Raw genomic sequence first — 20,072 nt, 5'->3', positions numbered from 1 at the left:
AGGCCTTCCTGATAGGGTGACATGAAGAGGGGTGGGACGAGGCTTGTGTGGAGCATAAGCACCAGTACGGACCTGTTGGGCTGAATGGCCTGTTTCTGTGCTGTAATTCTATACCAGTCCTAAGTTGGTCTTTCAACACTTTGAGTCGTTCTTATCCTATTTTCACCACATACTATGAAGTGTCACTCCAGATTTACCTTTTCGATATCATTTAATATCTTACACACGGCCCCCTCTCGGTCACCTCAGGCAAGGCTGAAAAGCTCATGGGGCCTATTTTGACTTTTGGGCGACCGACCATATTGGGCTAGATTTGAGCCCAGGTCCCAAAGGAAGGGAATCTTACCTTTCTGACCACGCCTTCAGTCACCGTCCCCCAGCTAATCTCCAACAATCTGCCTGGTGTCCATCATTCCGACCCTAAAGCATCTTGTATTTCGATATATAAACGTACATTGCTGGTAAGGAGCTGGGCACGGAGAGGGATTTTTGCACAACATCAGGGCAGGAGGACCAGAGGGCTTGTTCATAAACTAAGAGCGACCTAAGCTCAACTTAATCAGACCTTAGCATCGACTGCTTCTTGTCTCCTGACAGATGTTCCTTGCATGAGCTCGACGAGGTATTAAAAGGCAGTTAAAAAAGCAAATGGGATTCTGGGCTTTATTAATAGAAGCATAGAGTACAAAAGCAAGGAAACCTTTCTAAAACATTGATGAGTTGTAGTAACTACTGTTTGTAATATTAGTTGTATCCACTGATCAGCTGGAATATTGTGTCCAATTCTGGGCACCGCACTTTAGGAAGGATGTCAAGGCCTTGGAGAGGGTGGGGAGGAGATTTACTAGAATGGTACCAGGGATGAGGGACTTCAGTTAATGTGGAGAGACTGGAGAAGCTGAGATTGTTCTCCTCAGAGCAGAGAAGGTTAAGTGGAGATTTGACAGAGGTGTTCAAAATCATGAATGATTTTGATACAGTAAATAAGGAGAAACGTTTTCCAGTAACAGAAGGGTCGGTAACCAGAGGACACAGATTTAAGGCGATTGGCAAAAGCGCCAGAGGCGACATGAGGAAACATTTTTTTATGCAGCAAGTTGTGATGATCTGGAATGCGCTGCCTGAAAGGGCGGTGGAAGCAGATTCAATAATAACTTTCAAAAGGGAATTGGATAAATACTTGAAGGGAAAACATTTACAGAGCAATGGGGAAAGAGCAGGGGGAGTGGGTCTAATTGGATAGCTCTTTCAAAGAGCCGGCAGAGGCTCGATGGGCCGAATGGCCTCCATCTGTGCTGTAATATACTTTGATACTAAGTCGTCTTTTCCTTTGATGCCCATCAGCTTCAACATCTATTGTTGACAAATTCCAGCCTTATCCAGCCAACCAAGAGATGTTTGGTAAATAGACTCTGTAAACTAATCTTTGTGTTTGTGGATTGAAGGGTTTCAAATCCCATGTTAAATTTTAAGGTTTATTGGGAGCACTCATTCAGAAAATCCATCCCTCTGTCCTTATAGGAGGACGGGATCAGGCTTGGAAGTTCCTCCTGAATTCCGGATTGGATTTATTAGTGACTATCTTACATTCATGGCCCCTAGTTTTGGATTCCCCCACAAGTGGAAACATCTTCTCTAAATCGACCAGATCATAACACTTTTGTAATCATAAAGACCTCAATCAGGTCACCCCCTCAGCCTTCTCTTTTCTAGAGAAATGAGCCCCAGCCTGTTCAGTCCTTCCTGATAGTTATAAACCTCTTTATTGGGGAAAGGAAAACCTGCTGAAGAATTGAGGCAGGACTTTCACTGGTTATATAACCAATATATAAGGCAGAGGGTTACAATGAACAGTGTCTGTCACAGAGGCATTTGCTTTATTTAGCTTGATCCCGCAGCCCAATCTGGGATGATTGAGAGTCGCATTACTGTTATTGAGTTCGACAACAGGACTGACTCTCCGGCGTCTGCCTTTAATCTTCTCCAAGTGGATGAATTAATATTAAAAAGAAAAGACAAGGTCAGAGAAGGAGGTTTAGTCTATAACCAAACTCATACATACAGCTGTTTAATTGTAACACAATAACATTATTCTTCTGCAACCAAGACGGTGAAGTTTATCATTTTTAAAATTCTCGTGACAAAATCACAGGTTTTGTTTTAACGTTCCCGCCTGTCCCTGGACTGGAACGAGCAGCAAAAGTCAATCCACGCAGATTAATTTCAAGTTCAGCTGAGAAAGGAATTGACCGGATTGGGTATTTTTGTGCTATTTTCCGCCTCTATTTTTTTCTCCTCATGGGCCTCGAGGAACTCGAGGGGACTCGATAGGGTAAATGCTGAGAGGATGTTACCCCCTCATGGGGGAATCTAAAACTCGGGGGCATAGCCTCAGAATAAGGGGTCGCCCGTTTAAGACGGAAATTAGGAGGAATTTCTTCTCCCAGAGGGTCGTGAATCTTTGGAATTCTTTACCCCTAAAAGCTGTGGAGGCCGAGTCATTGAATACATTCAAGGCTGAGTTAGACAAATTTTTGATCAGCAAGGGAGTCAAAGGATATGGGGAAAGGGCGGGAAAGTGGAGTTCAGATAAAAATCAGATCAGCCGTGATCTCATTGAATGGCGAAACAGGCTCGAGGGGCCGAATGGCCTACTCCTGCTCCTATCTCTTATGGTCTTATGGTCTTATGGCAGGTGATTAGTCCTGTTACAATGGGGGCAATATATAACCCGGTATGTTCGTAAAACAAATAGTTATCCAATAAAAATGAACGGGGGAATCAGTTTGGTCCTGTTTTTAGGGGGTGAGATTGGTGATGTGTTTGATACGCGGCCCAGGAGCACGAGGCCGCGTCCCTAATTGGGCCTCATCACCAAGTCCGGAGAACCAATCGGTGTTCAGAAGCAGCTCCAGACCAATTTGTTTGACTGCGATTGGCTCTCAGGTAGGTCCTGGGGGGGGGAGGGGGGTCACCAGGAGGAACGGGGGGGGGAGGGGGGAGGCGAGTAACGGGAGGAGAGGAAATGAGGAGGAACAGGGGAGGAGAGGAGGCGAGTAACGGGGGGGAGAGGTGATGAGGAAGGACGGGGGTGGGGGAGACGAGCAACGGGGGGAGAGGCGATGAGGAGGAATGGGGGAGAGGGAGATGAGTAACGGGGGAGGGGCAATGAGGAGGAACGGGGAGGGGGAGATGAGAAACGGGGGAGGGGCAATGAGGAGGAATGGGGGAGGGGGAGATGAGTAACGGGGGAGGGGCAATGAGGAGGAACGGGGAGGGGGAGATGAGTAACGGGGGAGGGGCAATGAGGAGGAATGGGGAGGGGGAGATGAGTAACAGGGGAGGGGCAATGAGGAGGAATGGGGGAGGGGGAGATGAGTAACGGGGGAGAGGCGATGAGGAGGAATGGGGTTGGGGGAGGGGAGATGAGTAACGGGGGGGGGTGGGGGAAGGCGGAGGGGGGCGAACATGGGCTGGCAGCAGCCCTCTTTGTTGGTGTGGAGCGATCCTGCTCCTCCTGGCTCCATATCGAGTTAAGTTAAAAAACAAAAAACTGCCTCCAGCAGTCTCTTTAAGGACCCGCTGGTTGGGCCACAGAGGAAACAAAAACAGAAAGGACTTGCATTTATATAGCGCCTTTCACCACCTCAGGACGTCCCAAAGCACTTTACAGCTGATGAAGTACTGTTTGGAAGTGTAGTCACTGTTGTAATGTAGGGAAATGTAGCAGCCAATTTACACACAACGAGATCCCACAAACAGCCATGTGATAATAACCAGATCATCTGTTTTCAGTGATGTTGGTTGAGGGATAAATATTGGCCAGGATGCCAGGGAGAACTCCCCTGCTCTTCTTCAAAATAGTGGCCACAGGATCTTTTACATCCACCTGAGAGGGCAGACGGGGTTTAACATTTTATCCGAATGACAGCACCTCTGACAGTGCAGCACTCCCTCCGTACTACACCAGGAGTATCAGCCGAGATTCTGTGCTCAAGTCTCTGGAGGGGGTTCCTGAACCCACTAACCTCCTGACTCAGAAGGCAAGAGTAGGACCCAGTGAGCCACGACTGTCTGGAACCAGTGAGACCGAGCAGAGCGTTCCCCGTGCCGAGTTTCGTAACGGGATCATTAGGCAGGCGTTAGGCCCCCCTCGTTAGCATAAGCGAAGGGGCCGAACGCCGGCTTGAGGTGTCCGCCAGCGATGCCTAAACACTGCCCGACACAGGAGGCAAAGAAATTTATTTTAATTGGAGCCAGATCGGCTGTGGAATGCCAGGACCTTTCGAAATCTCTTTATAATCACTTGGCGTCACCCTCCCTCCCTCCCTCCCTCCCTCCCTCCCCTGTTGTGCTTGTCCTCCGCTTCTTTGTAAGACTTTTCCACAGCAGGGATAATAACCCCTACGGAAAACAATGCTCCGGTTTTTCCGGTTTAATTGGACTCTTTTAAAAAAAAAAATTCTGGGGTGGAAATCCAAATAAAAGACATGGAGTCAGGCAGCTCGTGTGGAGTCCTGTCGGAGAACAAGTCAGGACTGGACTCCTTTTCTGCCGCGCACACTCTCCCTGATTGCTTTTTTTTTATGCTATTAGCAAGTTGAGTTTGCATAATTGGTCTCAACTCAGGGATCACATGCAGGGACCTGTGATACCCTGGTTAGAGTCCTAACATAACACTTCTTAATTGACAGTGCGCAAGGGAGCCCATGTGACATCTGCTTTGTACCGTGAGCAGATTGACATGGGGGGGGTGGGGGAAGGCGGAGGGGGGCGAACATGGGCTGGCAGCAGCCCTCTTTGTTGGTGTGGAGCGATCCTGCTCCTCCTGGCTCCATATCGAGTTAAGTTAAAAAACAAAAAACTGCCTCCAGCAGTCTCTTTAAGGACCCGCTGGTTGGGCCACAGAGGAAACAAAAACAGAAAGGACTTGCATTTATATAGCGCCTTTCACCACCTCAGGACGTCCCAAAGCACTTTACAGCTGATGAAGTACTGTTTGGAAGTGTAGTCACTGTTGTAATGTAGGGAAATGTAGCAGCCAATTTACACACAACGAGATCCCACAAACAGCCATGTGATAATAACCAGATCATCTGTTTTCAGTGATGTTGGTTGAGGGATAAATATTGGCCAGGATGCAGGCCATTCGGCCCAACTGGTCTGTGCCGGTGTTTATGCTCCACACGAGCCTCCTCCCTCCCTACTTCATCTCACCCTATCAGCATATCCTTCTATTCCTTTCTCCCTCATGTGTTTATCTACCCCGGCTTTACATGAAAGTACTTAAAAGAAAATACTTAATATTTTGGTGCCTCAACTACTCCTTGTGGGAGTGAGTTCCACATTCTCATCACTCTCTGGGTAAAGAAGTTTCTCCTGAATTCCCGATTGGATTTATTAGTGACTATCTTATATTTATGACCCCTAGTTCTGGTCTCCCCCACAAGTGGAAACATCTTCTCTACATCTACCCTATCGATTCTTTCACAATTTTAAAGACCTCTATCAGGTCACCCCTCAGTCTTCTCTTTTCTAGAGAAAAGAGCCCCAGCCTGATCAGCCTTTCCTGATAGTTATAACCTCTCAGTTCTGGTATTGTCCTAGTAAATCTTTTTTTGCACCTTCTCCAGTGCCTCTATATCCTTTTTATAATACGGAGACCAGAACTGCTCACAGTCCTCCAAGTGTGGTCTAACCAAGGTTCGATATAAGCATTTAACAAATACTGAACGCGATTGTGTCCTGTTTTGTTCTTGGCAAGATTGAAATAAGGTGCGTGCTTAACCCATTGAGTTGTTTAGCAGTGAGCAAGGAGCTCATTGGTTAAGGGACTATTGGGCTTTTTTTAAAACTTGAGAAGTCTATTTGAAGAGATAGATCCATAAATATCCCGTCCCAAACAATTTGCTTCCTCACTCTATCCTCACTCAAAACTCACCGTCTCCAAGTCAAACTCATTCTTTCCCAGGATCTCAAAGGTGTTGAACTTCTAACCTCCGTGAGTCTTTCAGTCTTCAAGCTTTTTGAATCCCAAACTCCTTGCCATTGAATCACTGCCTTCCTCATTTATCTTACCTTCTCTCCTACTCTTTTCAACCTTGCACTGTGGGGCCTTGGGCCTTTGTCTGGGCTGCTCAATAGTGCAGAACACCACAACAACTTGCATTTATATAGCGCCTTATAACATAGTAAAATGTCCCAAGGCGCTTCATAGGACAAAGTTTGACACCAAGCCAAGGAACGAGACACTTGGACAACATTTGGTCAAAGGGGTAGGTTTTAAGCTGAGCTTTAAAGGAGGAGAAAGAGCTAGAGAGGTTTGGGGAGGAAATTCTAGAACTTAGGGCCTTGATGACTGAAGGCACGGCCGCCATTGGTGGGGCGAAGGAGTGGGGGACGCACAGAGTTGGAGGAGCACAGAGTTCCCGGAGGGTTGAAGGGCTGGAGAAGGTTGCAGAGATAGGGAGGGGGGGCGAGGCCATGGAGGGATTTGAACACGAGGATGAAGAATTTTAAAATTGGACGAGGGCCTAACGCCTGTTCCAAGCGCAGACACTGCACGCCGATACTTTGGTCCTTTAACAATATGGCGGGCGGTACACTTCCGGCTGGTAATCAGCTCGTGCTTCCTCCCCGCCATACTGGAGGCTCAGGAGTCCGTTTAGCGCCCAAGAAATGGGCGCTGGGCGACATTGAATTTCTAGGCCACTATTTGGAGATGAGGAGAAACGAGAGAGGAGGAGAGAGAGTTGCTGAGCATTTTGCGAAAAAAAAGGATTAAAGCCAAGCTTCTCGGAGCCAATGCCGGTGACAGACTCCTGTGTTGCTACGCTGTATTCTAGCCAATTAAAGGCTTATTGCTTTGTAATAGGTGAAGACTGTTGCCAAGGATAATTGGAGTTCTTGTGCTTTGTTAACAGTTTTTGGCCGTCAAACCAGGCACGGTCACTGCCCGGAAAGATTCCGCATACAAACAAAACTCCGCCCATGCAAGGAATTGGTTTAATCTGAAAACTCGTTGGATTATATCGGGGAGAAATTGGAACTCATTCTGCAGCCATTTGCCTGGGGGTTGCCAACCCTCCAGGATTGTCCTGGAGTATCCAGGAATTGGAGGTTAATCTCCAGGGCCACTGGGAGCAAATACCCAGCGGGGAAAAATCATAGGGGCAATAAAAAAATAATTTTCTTTCAACGCTTTTTATCAAAATGTTAGTGATGGGAAAGAAAAAGGCTGTTTGACTGACAGTCAAGAATCATCCAATCAGGCAACGAAGAGTCAGTTCGTTTTCCAATTGGCCGGGTGAAGGCGGGCTTCCAAGAGGATGGACATGACCAATGAGGGGAGGGTGGAGGCGGGGCGGTGAGAGGGAGGAGGTCACGTGATAAAACCTCCAGGAATACATCCAGCCAGAGTTGGCAACCCCCATTCGGGCTCCCGGCTTCTGGTTGGTGCTCCCAGCCCAACGACCAATCTGCACCCGAAAAATGGCCTAAAACAAATTTCTAGCCCTATGTGTTTTGTCACGGAACTGCTTGCAAGTAAAATAGGTCCAATTAAAAAGACTGGGGCTTGATATACAAATGGAATAGGCCCCGTAATACACAAAGGCTAGAAATTACTCTTAGAGAGAAAGAACTTCCATCTGTACAGTGTCTTATTGCGTCTTTAGGACGTCCCAAAGCATTTTACAACCAATTCATTACTTTTTGAAGTGTTATGTAGACAAATATAGCAGTCAATTTAACCTTAACCTTCACCGCTCTAAATGAGAGCAATCCCAGCTTCTCTAGTCTTTCCAACTAACAACAGTGACTTAAGTGAGATTGAAAATGTTGTTACAGATTGTGGGTGGTTTTAAAGAAACAAAGACAGACTTGCATTTATATAGCGCCTTTCACAACCTCAGGACATCCCAAAGCGCTTTACAGCCAATGAAGTACTTTTGAATTGTAGTCACTGTTGTAATGTAGGAAACACGGCATCCAATGTGCGCACAGCAAGATCCCACAAACAGCAATGTGATAATGACCAGATAATCTCTTTTTTAGTGATGTTGGTTGAGGGATAAATAGCGACCCAGGATACTGGGGAGAACTCCCCCCTGCTCTTCTTTGAAATAAAACCATCAAATAGTGGCCATGGGATCTTTTACATCCATGTGAGAGGGCAGACATCGCATTTAAAAGACAGCACTTCCAACAGTGCAGCACTCCCTCTGCAAGTAGCAGCCTGGATTATGGGCTCAACGTCTCTGGTGTGGGATTTGTAATCCATAAACCTGCTGACTCTGAGCTGAGAGTGCTACCCACCGGGTCAGAGCTGACACACAGCTTGTCACTGAGCCACTTTGCCCCCAGGACCTCAGTTGAGTTTCTCCAAACTCATTTTACATCGGATCCTCAAAACTGCCAACTCCCTGGAGGGAGTGAGATTGAGGGGATGCGGAGAGAAGGTGGGGTTGAGATTATTAAGAAGAGTGGGGGTGACTTTCATGTGTTGCGCAATTACAACAACAACAACTTGCATTTATATAGCGCCTTTAATGTAGTAAAACGTCCCAAGGCGCTTCACAGGAGCGATTATCAAACAAAATTTGACACCGAGCCACATAAGGAGATATTAGGACAGGTGACCAAAAGCTTGGTCAAAGAGGTAGGTTTTAAGGAGAGTCTCAAAGGAGGAGAGAGAGGGCGGAGAGGTTTAGGGAGGGAATTCCAGAGCTTAGGGCCCAGGCAGCTGAAGGCACGGCCGCCAATGGGGGGGGGGGGCACGAAGGAAATTGTGAATTAGCAAGAGGCCAGAATTGGAGGAGCGCAGAGATCTCGGAGGGTTGTAGGGCTGGAGGAGGTTACAGAGATAGGGAGGGGCGAGGGCCATGGAGGAATTTGAAAACAAGGATGAGGATTTTAAAATGGAGCCATTGCTGGTTCTGGAGCCGATGTAGGTCAGCGAGCGATGGGTGAACGTGACTTGGAGCAGGTTAGGACACGGGCATACAGTTCCCCCGATGCCTGAGTCGATAGGTGTACTGCCTGGTGTAGCAGTGAGCACGGAAGGTGCCAGGTTCGATACCCGGTCTGTGCTGAGTTAGGTGGTCCCATTATGATTGACCTTAACACTCCTGAACTAGGGAAAGGGGAGAATCAGCGAGGGATCCTGCACCTCATCAATAGTCACTGACCCTTAATAGAGAGCGCGGCCTAGAAATGTGTTGGTGCAGGCCTGTTTTACAGGCGTAAACTGGGAGCCAAAGTGTCCAACAAGTTGGTGTGTAGAAGAAACATAAAGAAAAATATTACAGTGAGTGGGAAACCAATGGGGGACTCCTGGGGGAGTCCGAAACTAGAGGTCATAAATATAAAATAGTCGCTAATAAATCCAATAGGGAATTCAGGAGAAACTTCTTTACCCAGAGAGTGGTGAGAATGTGGAACTCGCTCCCACAAGGAGTAGTTGAGGTGAATAGTGTAGATACCGTTAAGGGGAAGCTGGATAAACACATGAGGGAGAAAGGAATAGAAGGATATGCTGATTGGGTGAGATGAAGTAGGGAGGGAGGAGGCTCGTCTGGAGCATAAATGCCAGCATAGGCCAGTTGGGCTGAATGGCCTGTTTCTGTGCTGTAGTTTCAATGTAACTCAATGTTCCTGGAATGACAAGTGTATAAATAATCCTGAGAAGCAGTTTATGGGGCCTTCAAAAGCTCGAAGGGACAGACTGGGGAGTGGCCACCGTCCAGGAGCTGTATCTGGCTGGGCAAAAGTCCAAAAATTAGAAGGAAAGCATGGGAGGGATCAGATCATATAAAGATCTCAGTCACCACGTGCAACTCCTGGTTTGGGCAAAGCATGCAAGGAATGGTTCAACTCTCACAGCAAGTTAGAATTAGCCCTTCCCAGAGCAAATTAACAGTTCCATGACGAAGGAGAGTGACGAAGGAATCGGGAGCCGTGCTAGGCGTTCCGGAGATCGGGATTAAGAGGGATATGAGACAAACAGGAGCCACTGAAGATATGAGATGAGTTGTCCAAAATGTTACATGAACATGGCAACGACACGAGCCAAGGGAGCAAAAGACAGGATATGACACGTTGGTCGAGGGCTTGGATTCCCAGCATATCGTGCAAATGAGGTGGGAATGGCATGGAGTGCCAAAATGTTAGGCACTCAATACAACAGTAGCGGAGTTCGGTGTCGCAGTGGGTTAACACACTGACCTTTCACCTCTGGGGCCTGCGTTCTAATCAAGTCCAGATTGATTGAAAGAAGGAAAGAAGGTTTCGCATTTATATAGTTCAATTCGCAACCGCAGCGCGACTCAAAGCGCTTTACAGCCAATGAAATACTTATGAAGTGTAGTCACTGTTGTAATGTTGGAAAATGCAGCAGCCAATTTGCGCACAGCAAGATCCCACAAACAGAAATGTGATAATGACCAAGTAATCTGTTTTTAGTGATGTTGGTTGAGGGATAAATATTGGCCCCAGGACCCCGGGGAGAACTCCCCCCTGCTCTTCGAATAGTGTCATAGAATAATTTACATTCACCCAAGAGGGCAGACGGGGCCTCGGTTTAACATCTCATCCGAAAGATGGTATTCTCTCAGTACTGGCACTAGGAGTCTTGAGTGGGACTTGAACACATAGGGCTCGATATTGCCAGGGCTGCGGGTTTGCAGCGGGGGGCGATTGGGCGTGTGGGTAACGCGCCCGGTGAAATCAGTCTGCCCCCCGCGCGATCGCAGCCTAATTTGATCCACTTACCTGGTCTTCCGGGTTCCCCACTGCTGATCTGCGCGTCGGGCGGGCTGCGCATGCGCAGTAAGCTCTGTCAGCTGGAGGAGCTCTATTTAAAGGGGCAGTCCTCCACTGACAGATGCTGCAACAAATCGGAAAAATTACAGCATGGAGCAGCCCAGGGGGAAGGCTGCTCCCAGTTTAATGATGCCTCACTCCAGGTATCAATACATGGGGTGAGGAGGAGGGGGAGGACAGAGATCTTCCCCCCGGCGGGCGGGAGGAAGCGGCCTGCCTCTGCCACCAGGAAGGCCTGGCTCGAGGTGGCAGAGGAGGTCACCAGCACCACCAACATATCGCCCACCTGCATACAATGCAGGAGGCGCTCCAATGACCTCAGTAGGTCAGCCAAAGTGAGTACACTTACTCATTCCCCTACACTCCATCTGCCACATCACCGCCCCCACCCCACATCTCCTTCTGCACTGCCAACACTACTCTGTCACATCATCCCTCACACCCACTCAAACCTCATCCTCATCTTACCTGCACTTACTCACCTCGCCAGTACTCATCCCGCCACTACCACTCAACCCAATCCTCATACAATCTCATGGCTCTATCTCATACTCACCCTCTCGTGCATCTCTTTCACGGCCAGCCTCACTCAACCTGCCACTACCTGTGCTGCAGCCACAGGGCATGCAACACATATGTGCAGTAGGCAGTGCAAGGCAAACGTGTCGTGAGCATGAAGGGGATGCACAAGGGTGTTTGAGGGTTTGTCATGGTTGTTACTTATATTGATTTCTGATCAACTCACATTACATATTATATTGGCACCACTACTGCCACGTCTTTGCAAATCTTGTCTGGTTTGTGCAATAATGCCCTTTCCTGAGGATCACTCTGAAGACCCACACCTGATGCCACCCATTGTGTCACTGCAGAGTGGGTGTAGGTGTATTTGCAGGGCTCTCCTGCGCAGACGACTGAGAGACGTCAGCGATGTCCCCGGTTGCACCCTGGAAGGATACGGAGGAGAAGTTGTTGAGGGCAGTGGTGACTTTGACAGCGACAGGTAAGAAGATGGTGCTCGGGCCAGCCGGGAGCAGCTCGGCATGAAGGAGGCTGTTGATGTCCATGACTACATGTCGAGTGACTCTGAGCCTCCGTGTGCACTGCTGCTCAGAGAGGTCCAGGAAGCTGAGCCTTGGTCTGTGGACCCTGTGGCGAGGGTAGTGCCCTCTGCGACGCATCTCTCTCTGCGGTTGCCCTCCCTCCTGCTGTACAGGTGGATGTGTCACAGCACTGTGTTGTGGAGCTCCACGTGTCAGAGGTGGATGGCTTGGCCGGCGAGGCTGGTGAGGCTGTTCGCCCTCCGAGGAGGTCATGACTGCAGCTACGGCGGCTCCCATCCGGAAGATGTACATCTGAGGGGGTCCGCAAGGTAGCTACATGTCTCTGGACCCCAGGGTAAGTGATAAAGTTGGTGAATTTGATTGTCAGGAGGAGGGTGGTGGAGGCCAAACTTTGTCCCAAGTGACAGAGTGGCCTCCTGCAATGAGTGAGGGTCTCCCCCCCGACCTGTCAAATGGACCTTTGCTGCTGCCACAGGCTGATGGCTGCAACACGTCCATTTGAACTGGGAGTGTTTCCCCCAGTACGGGAAACAGTCCCAGTTGTTTCTAAAATCCCACCCCTCCTCACATAATCCCTTAATCAGGTCTGTTAATGACCTGAAATAGCAAGGTAAATATTCTCAAGTGGCCCCTCGCTGGCTTTAATTGCCTGCGGGAGTCCCACATGCGGGGGCTGCGCGCGCACGCCGGCGCGTCTGTGGGGAACCCGGAAGTGGGCGGGTTGGAGCCGGGCTCCCGACCCGCTCCAGGATTCCCCGATTTTTGGAGCCCCCCCCGCCAGGAACCCACCCGATAGCGGGTGCTAAAATGGAGGCCATAAACTTTCGGCTTAGAATGAGGAATGCTATCAATGAGCCTAGCGTGAAGTGATTGCAAAGTTTAAATTTCTTTCCTCACTACATAGAATCATAGAACGGTTACAGCACAGAAGGAGGCCATTCCACCCATCGAGCCCGTGCCGGCTCTTTGTAAGAGCAATCCAGTTAGTCCCACTCCCCCGCTCTTTCCCCGTAGCCCTGCGAATTTTTTCTCTTCAAGTATTTATCCAATTCCTTTTTGAAAGCCACGATTGAATCTGCCTCCACCGCCCTTCAGGCAGCGCATTCCAGATCCTAAGTACACGTCGTCTTTGGTTCTTTTGCCAATCACCTTAAATCCGTGTCCTCTGGTTCTCGACCCTTCCGCCAATGGGAGCAGTTTCTCTTTATTTACTTTATCTAAACCCTTCATGATTTTGAACACCTCGATCAAATCTCCTCTCAACCTTCTCTGCTCCAAGGAGAACAATCCCAGCTTCTCCAGTCTATCCACGTAACTAAAGTCCCTCATCCCTGGAACCATTCTAGTAAATCTTTTCTGCACCCTCTCTAAGGCCTTCACATCCTTCCTAAATTGGACACAATACTCCAGTTGTGGCCGAACCAGTGTTTTATAAAGGTTCAACATAACCTCCTTGCTTTTGTACTCTATGGCCCCGATATTACCAGGGAGGCGGGATGGCAGAGGGGGGGTGGGTAACCCGCCCAGTGAAATCCGTCCGTTCCCCCACGCGATCGCAGGTAAATTGAAACCACTTACCGTGGCTTCCGGGTTTCCCGTTGGAAACCTGCGCAGCGGGCGGAGTGCGCACCCCCATCACAGGCTGTCAGCTGGAGGAGCCCTATTTAAAGGGGCAGTCCTCCAATGACTGCTCCTGCAGCAAAGAACCACACAGCAGCATGGAGCAGCCTAGGGGAAAGGCTGCTCCCAGATTTACTGATGCCTCACTCCAGATCCTACTGGATGGGGTGAGGAGGAGGAGGGATATTTTCTACACGGCGGACGGGAGGAAGTGGCCTGTCTCTGCCACCAAGAAGGCCTGGCTTGAGGTGGCAGAGGAGGTCACCAGCAGCAGCAACATCTCCTGCACCTGGATCCAGTGCAGGAAGCGCTTCAATGACCTAACTAGGTCAGTCAAAGTGAGCACACTTACTCATTCCCCTACACTCCGTCTTCCACATCACCGCCCCCACCCCACAACTCCTCCTGCACTGCCAATACTACTCTATCACATCACTCCTCACACCCACTCAAACCTCATCCTCAACTTACCTGCACTTACTCACCTCCCCAGTACTCATCCCACCACTACCACTCAACCCAATCCTCATACAATCTCATGGCCCAGTCTCATACTCACCCTCTGATGCATCTCTTTCATGGTCAGCCTCACCCAAACCAATGCATTCAGCGGTTGGCCACGTGATATCCCTCACTCACGCCTCTCTGCTTTCTCCCCTTATAGGAGAAGAGAGCCCAGAATACACGGGAGAGGGCGAAGACCGGAGGTGGGGGGGGCCGCAACATCAGATCGTCCTCACGGACGCGGAGCAGGAGGCTCTTGAAGTGAGCCGCACCCTCGAGTGCCTGTCCGTCGGGGACGCCGAGACTGGCACCCGACAAACGGCTGGTGACAGAACTTTAACATTCAGCACTCACAATAGCAAATGATGTTAACATGCCTCGCCACCTTCAGCACCTCAACATCTGTCACCATGCTTAATATTGCCTTCTGTTCTCTTACAGGGCCTTCAGCGACCGCTGTGACTGCGGAGGGCGATTCCTCAGAGGACCTGCCGGCCTCTGAGGGGGCACCGTCACGATCTGAGCGAGCCATCCACCAGCGCAGATACACACACCTTGGTGGGTCCCCGTCCGCAGTTAGTTGGGGTCGCACATGGTGAGTCACCACACACATGTGAGCACGAGCAGACACTGGTGGCAGGGGCAGCTGTGGAGAGTCCGAGTCGGTGGGAGCACTCCTCCCCAGGCTCTGCTCAACTGGACACAGATGCTGAACCCTGGGGGCCATCCTTTAAAAGGAGAATGATCGAGGGGCAGCAGCACATTTGCGAGGTGCTGGAACAGGTGCCACGCGCACTCTCCACAATCGCGCAGAGGATGGAGGAGTCCAACTCCTGCATGAGTGGAATGGTGGCTTAGGTACAGGAGGGGATCTCTGAGATACTGTCACAGGGACGTGAGGGCATCTCTGAGATAGTGTCGCGGGTAAGTGCGGGAATGTCTGCGATGGAGGGAAGGCTAGCCTCCATCGAGCTTCAAGCACGGCTCAACAATGGGTCCACTGAGGCCCTGAAAACGGCCTTTCGGACTCAGGGTGAGCAACTTTCTGCCGCCTTAAACAGGCAGGCAGATACACTAGCACTGGCCTTACAAAGCTTCACACATGTCCTCCAAACTGTCGTCCAGCAGGGTGGAAGGAGTGATCTGGGCCTGGCCCAGGAGAGGGATGATGGCGAAAAGGGACATGGAAGTGGGGACACCACTCAAAGCGCTCCCACGTCTCACCCGTTGCCCCCCTCTCAACCAGTACCCGCAATGCTGCCTCCTCTCCAGGTGGCCGAGTCTGCCCCTGCACAGGTGCAGGTGGAGCAGTCTTTGGAGGGGCCGTCACGGGCACCGAAACCCAGAGGGCGTCGGCCCAAAGCATCTAATCGGTCAGGGCATGGACAAGAGCAACCTGGCACTACCTCTGCTGCAGCCACAGGGGAGAACCACATAGGAGTAGTCGGAAGAGAAAGGCAAAGGTTTTGTGAGCACAAAGGGGATTCACAAGGGTGTTTGACGGTTTGTCATGTTTTTTATTTATATTTGATTTTTGTTCAACTCACATTAAATATTATTATTGTCACCACTACTGCCACGTCTTGGCCATTCTTGACTGGGTTGTGTAATAAGTCCTTTTCATGATGTTCACCATGAGCACCCACACTTGATGCCACCCATTGGGTCACCCTACAGTGGGTGTATGTGTAGTTGCACGACTATTTTGTGCAGGTGCCTGTGGTGCAGCACTGTGTTGTGGAGATCCACGTGGCGGAGGTGGACGGCATGCCTGGCGAGGCTGGTGATGTTGCTCGTCCTCGGATGAAGTGATGAATGCATGGCGTCCCCCATCCTGACGGTGTGAGTTTGAGGGGGTTCGCAAAGTAGGTAAATGTGTTTGCACAGTAGAGTTTAGGATATAAATCAATAATTTTGAGTGGAAAGACAAAGGTGTTTCAGCCAAAACTTTGTCTGAAGTGACAGAGTGCCCTGCTGCAATAAATGAGGTTTTCCCCCCAACTGTCAAAAAAATCCTTTGCATTTCCCACTGGCTGCTGGCTGAAACACGTCTGCTCCAACAGGGAGCGTTTCCCACAGCACAGGAAACACGCTGAGGATCCTTCAAAATTGCACCCCTGCCAAAATGTCCTGTCAATGAGCTCTGTCAAGTATCTCAACTAGCTAAATAAGTATCTAAATTATCATCCCGCCAGCTTTACTTGCCGGTGGGAGTCCCGCATGCAGGAGCTGCGCGCGCACCTGAGCGCGTCATTGGAGAACCCGGAAGTGAGTGGGTTGGAGCCGGGCTCCGAACCTGCTCCGGGATTCCGCCATTTTAGGAGCCCCCCCCCCCCTGCCCCCAACGCACCCACTCGGTCATCCGAAAATCGGCCCCTATGCCTCTATTTATAAAGCCCAGGATCCTGTATGCTTTTTTAACCGCTTTCTCAACCTGCCCTGCCACCTTCAACGATTTGTGCACATATACCCCCAGGTCTCACTGTACCCCTTTTAGAGTTGTGCCCTCTAGTTTATTTTGCCTCTACTCATTCTTCCAGCCAAAATGTACCACTTCGCACTTGTCTGCATTAAATTTCATCTGCCACGTGTCCGCCCATTCCACCAGCCTGTCCATATCTCTTGAAGTCTATCACTATCCTCCTCACTGTTCACTACCCTTCCAAGTTTTGTGCCATCTGCAAATTTTGAAACTGTGCCCTGTACACCCAAGTCCAATTCATTAATATGTATCAAAATCATGCTCATGATAAAATTGGGACTCACAGAAATACAGACTATTCCAATGCTCTCCTGGCCGGCCTGCCACCTTCCTCCCTCCGTAAAGTTAAGCTCATCCAAAACTCTGCTGCCCGTATCCTAACTCACACCGAGTCCCGTTCACCCATCACCCGCTGTGCTCGCTGACCTACATTGGCTTCCGGTCCGGGAACACCTCGATTTTAAAATCCTCATCCTTGTTTTCAAATCCCTCCATGGCCTCACCCCCTCCCTATCTCTGTAACCTCCTCCAGCCCTTCAACCCTCCGAGATCTCTGCGCTCCTCCAATTTTGGCCTCTTGCACATCCCCAATTTCCTTCGCCCCACCAATGGTGGCCGGGCCTTCAGCTGGCTAGATCCTAAACACTGGAATTCCCTCCCTAAACCTCTCTCTCCACCTCTCTCTCCTCCTTTAAGACGCTCCTTAAAACCTACCTCTTTGTTCACCTTTTGGTCACCTGTCCTAATATCACCTTATGTGGCTCGGTGTCAAATTTTGTTTGATAATCGCTCCTGTGAAGCAGCTTGGGGCATTTTACTACATCCAAGGCGCTATATAAATGCAAGTTGTTGTTACAGGTATTTGCAAATTGAGGAGAATGCACTGCAGGAAGTGTGAAGTGACACTACAGATACAGGTGAGTCACTGAATAATTCAACAGCATTATATAAATAGGTAAACACGTTAGGTTTGGTGGAAAGGTTACATATAAAGAAAAACTTGAACCAGAAGGCATGGCAACAGGTCGAGACAGTGAGTCACATTCACATTCTCCGTCTGCCACACACTAATACTGATGGGATTCCAGTTTATAGTTTGATCACTGATACCCAAGGTAGTTAAGAGCGTTACAGCACTCCTGAAAGCTATTTAAATCCCACGTTGTCTTTGTTTTCTTTTTATTCGTTCACGGGATGTGGGCGTCGCTGGCGAGGCCAGCATTTATTGCACATCCCTAATTGCCCTTGAGAAGTTCTTTCCTAGAAGTAAAGGGAATTAGGGGTTACGGGGAGCGGGCAGGAAATTGGACATGAAGCTGAGTTCGGATCGGTCAAGGCGGAGCGGGCCCAGAGGTTGAGTGGCCGGGTCCTGCTCCTACTTCTTGTGTTCTTTAGATTTGAGGTTAGGATCAGATCAGCCATGATCTTATTGAATGGCGGAGCAGGCTCGAGGAGCCGATTGGCCTACTCCTGCTCCTATTTCTTATGTTCTAAGGTGGTGGTGAGCCGCCTTCTTGAACCGCTGCAGTCCGTGTGGTGAAGGTTCTCCCACAGCGCTGTTAGGAAGGGAGTTCCAGGATTTTGACCCAGCGACGATGAAGGAACGGCGATATATTTCCAAGTCGGGATGGTGTGTGACTTGAAGGGCTGCCTCCAGGGGCAAGATAGACAGCATAGAGGAGTCTAGAGACACCAAGATCCACCTAACCAATTATTTATAAACAACGAGGATTATTTTCAGGTAAATATTGAGTACAGGAGAGAGAGGCAGGATCAAAGACGTTCTTCATTAATATGGAGCAAGGAACCAAGGCTCATATAGGCTGCGGTTATACTAATACTTGCACATTGATGTGAAGCATTTCCCACTTATATTGACAACAACTTTCATTTATTCAGTGCCTTTAACGTAGTGAAAGATCCCAAAGCACTTCACAGGAGCGTAAATCAGAGAATAATTGGACACTGAGCCAAAAGAGGAGATATCAGGACTGGTGACCAAAAGCTTGTTCAAAGAGGTAATACATAGAATTTACAGCACAGAAACAGGCCATTCGGCCCAACAGGTCTATCCCGGTGTTTATGCTCAACACGAGCCTCCTCCCTCCCTACTTCATCTCACCCTATCAGCATATCCTTCTATTCCTTTCTCCCTCATGTGTTTATCCAGTTTCCCCTTAAATGTATCTATACTATTCACCTCAACTACTCCTTGTGGGAGTGAGTTCCACATTCTCACCACTCTCTGGGTAAAGAAGTTTCTCCTGAATTCCCGATTGGATTTATTAGTGACTATCTTATATTTATGACCCCTAGTTCTGGTCTATCCCATTAATGGAAACATCTTCTCTACGTCCACCCTATCAAACCCTTTCATAATTTTAAAGACCTCGATCAGGTCACCCCTCAGCCTTTTCTTTTCTAGAGAAAAAAGCCCCAACCTGTTCAATCTTTCCTGATAAGTATATTCTCTAGTTCTGGCATCATCCTAGTAAATCCTTTTGCATCTTCGCCACTGCCTGTATATCCTTTTTATAATATAGAGACCAGAGTGGTCTAACCAAGGTTCTATACAAGTTTTAACATTACTTCTCTGCCTTTCAAATCTATCCTTCTAGAAATGAACCCCAGTGCTTGGTTTGCTTTTTTTTGGCCTTATTAACCTGTGTCGCTACTTTTGATGATTTGTGATCCTCTACCCCATTTAGACTCTCAGAAAGGAGAATTGCAAATGTTACACCCTTGTTCAAAACAGGGTGTAAGGATAAACCCAGCAATTATAGGTCAGTCAGTTTAACCTCAGTGGTGGGAAAGCCTTTAGAAACGATAATCCGGGACAGAATTAACAGTCACTTGGACAAGTGTGGATTGATTAGGGAAAGCCAGCGCGGATTCGTTAAAGGCAAATCATGTTTAACTAACCTGATAGAGTTTTTTGATGAGGTAACAGAGAGGGTAGATGAGGGCAATGTAGTTGATGTGGTGTATATGGACTTTCAAAAGGCGTTTGATAAAGTGCCGCACGGTAGGCTTATCATCAAGATTGTGTCCCATGGAATAAAGGGGGCAGTAGCAACATGGATAGAGAATTGGCTAAGGGACAGGAAACAGAGAGTAGTGGTGAACGGTTGTTTTTCGGACTGGAGGGAGGTGTACAGTGGTGTTCCCCAGGGGTCGGTGCTGGGACCACTGCTTTTCTTGAGATATATTAATGACTTGGACTTGGGTGTACAGGGCACAATTTCAAAAATTTACAGACGACATAAAACTTGGAAGGGTAGTAAACAGTGAGGAGAATAGTGATAGACTTGAAGAGGATATAGACAGGCTGGTGGCATGGGCGGACACGTGGCAGATAAAATTTAACACAGAAAAATGTGAAGTGATACATTTCAGTAGGAAGAACGAGGAGAGGCAATATAAACTAGAGGGCACAATTCTAAAAGGGGTACAGGAACAGAGAGATCTGGGGGTTTATGTGCACAAATCATTGAAGGTGACAGGGTAGGTTGAGAAAGTGGTTAAAAAAGCATATGGGGTCCTGGGCTTTACAAATAGAGGCCTAGAGTACAAAAGCAAGG

General features: G+C 48.9%; 3 long non-coding RNA genes across 3 annotated transcripts in view; 2 read left to right on the top strand and 1 right to left on the bottom strand.

Moving 5' to 3' along the window:
- LOC137333981 (uncharacterized) overlaps positions 1-7,169 on the top strand; it is a 31,521-nt gene extending 24,352 nt beyond the window's left edge. The window contains exon 3 of the long non-coding RNA XR_010966023.1: positions 6,924-7,169. This is a non-coding gene — a long non-coding RNA (uncharacterized lncRNA). The remainder of the gene's footprint in view (positions 1-6,923) is intronic.
- Positions 663-20,072, bottom strand: part of LOC137333982 (uncharacterized) — a 58,838-nt gene continuing 39,428 nt past the window's right edge. The window contains exon 3 of the long non-coding RNA XR_010966024.1: positions 663-1,978. This is a non-coding gene — a long non-coding RNA (uncharacterized lncRNA). The remainder of the gene's footprint in view (positions 1,979-20,072) is intronic.
- Positions 9,985-20,072, top strand: part of LOC137333983 (uncharacterized) — a 40,268-nt gene continuing 30,180 nt past the window's right edge. The window contains exon 1 of the long non-coding RNA XR_010966025.1: positions 9,985-10,139. This is a non-coding gene — a long non-coding RNA (uncharacterized lncRNA). The remainder of the gene's footprint in view (positions 10,140-20,072) is intronic.

The sequence above is a fragment of the Heptranchias perlo genome, chromosome 17 (assembly GCF_035084215.1).
Source record: "Heptranchias perlo isolate sHepPer1 chromosome 17, sHepPer1.hap1, whole genome shotgun sequence".
Classification (NCBI taxonomy): domain Eukaryota; kingdom Metazoa; phylum Chordata; class Chondrichthyes; order Hexanchiformes; family Hexanchidae; genus Heptranchias; species Heptranchias perlo.
This window is presented reverse-complemented; position numbering and strand designations above follow the sequence as displayed.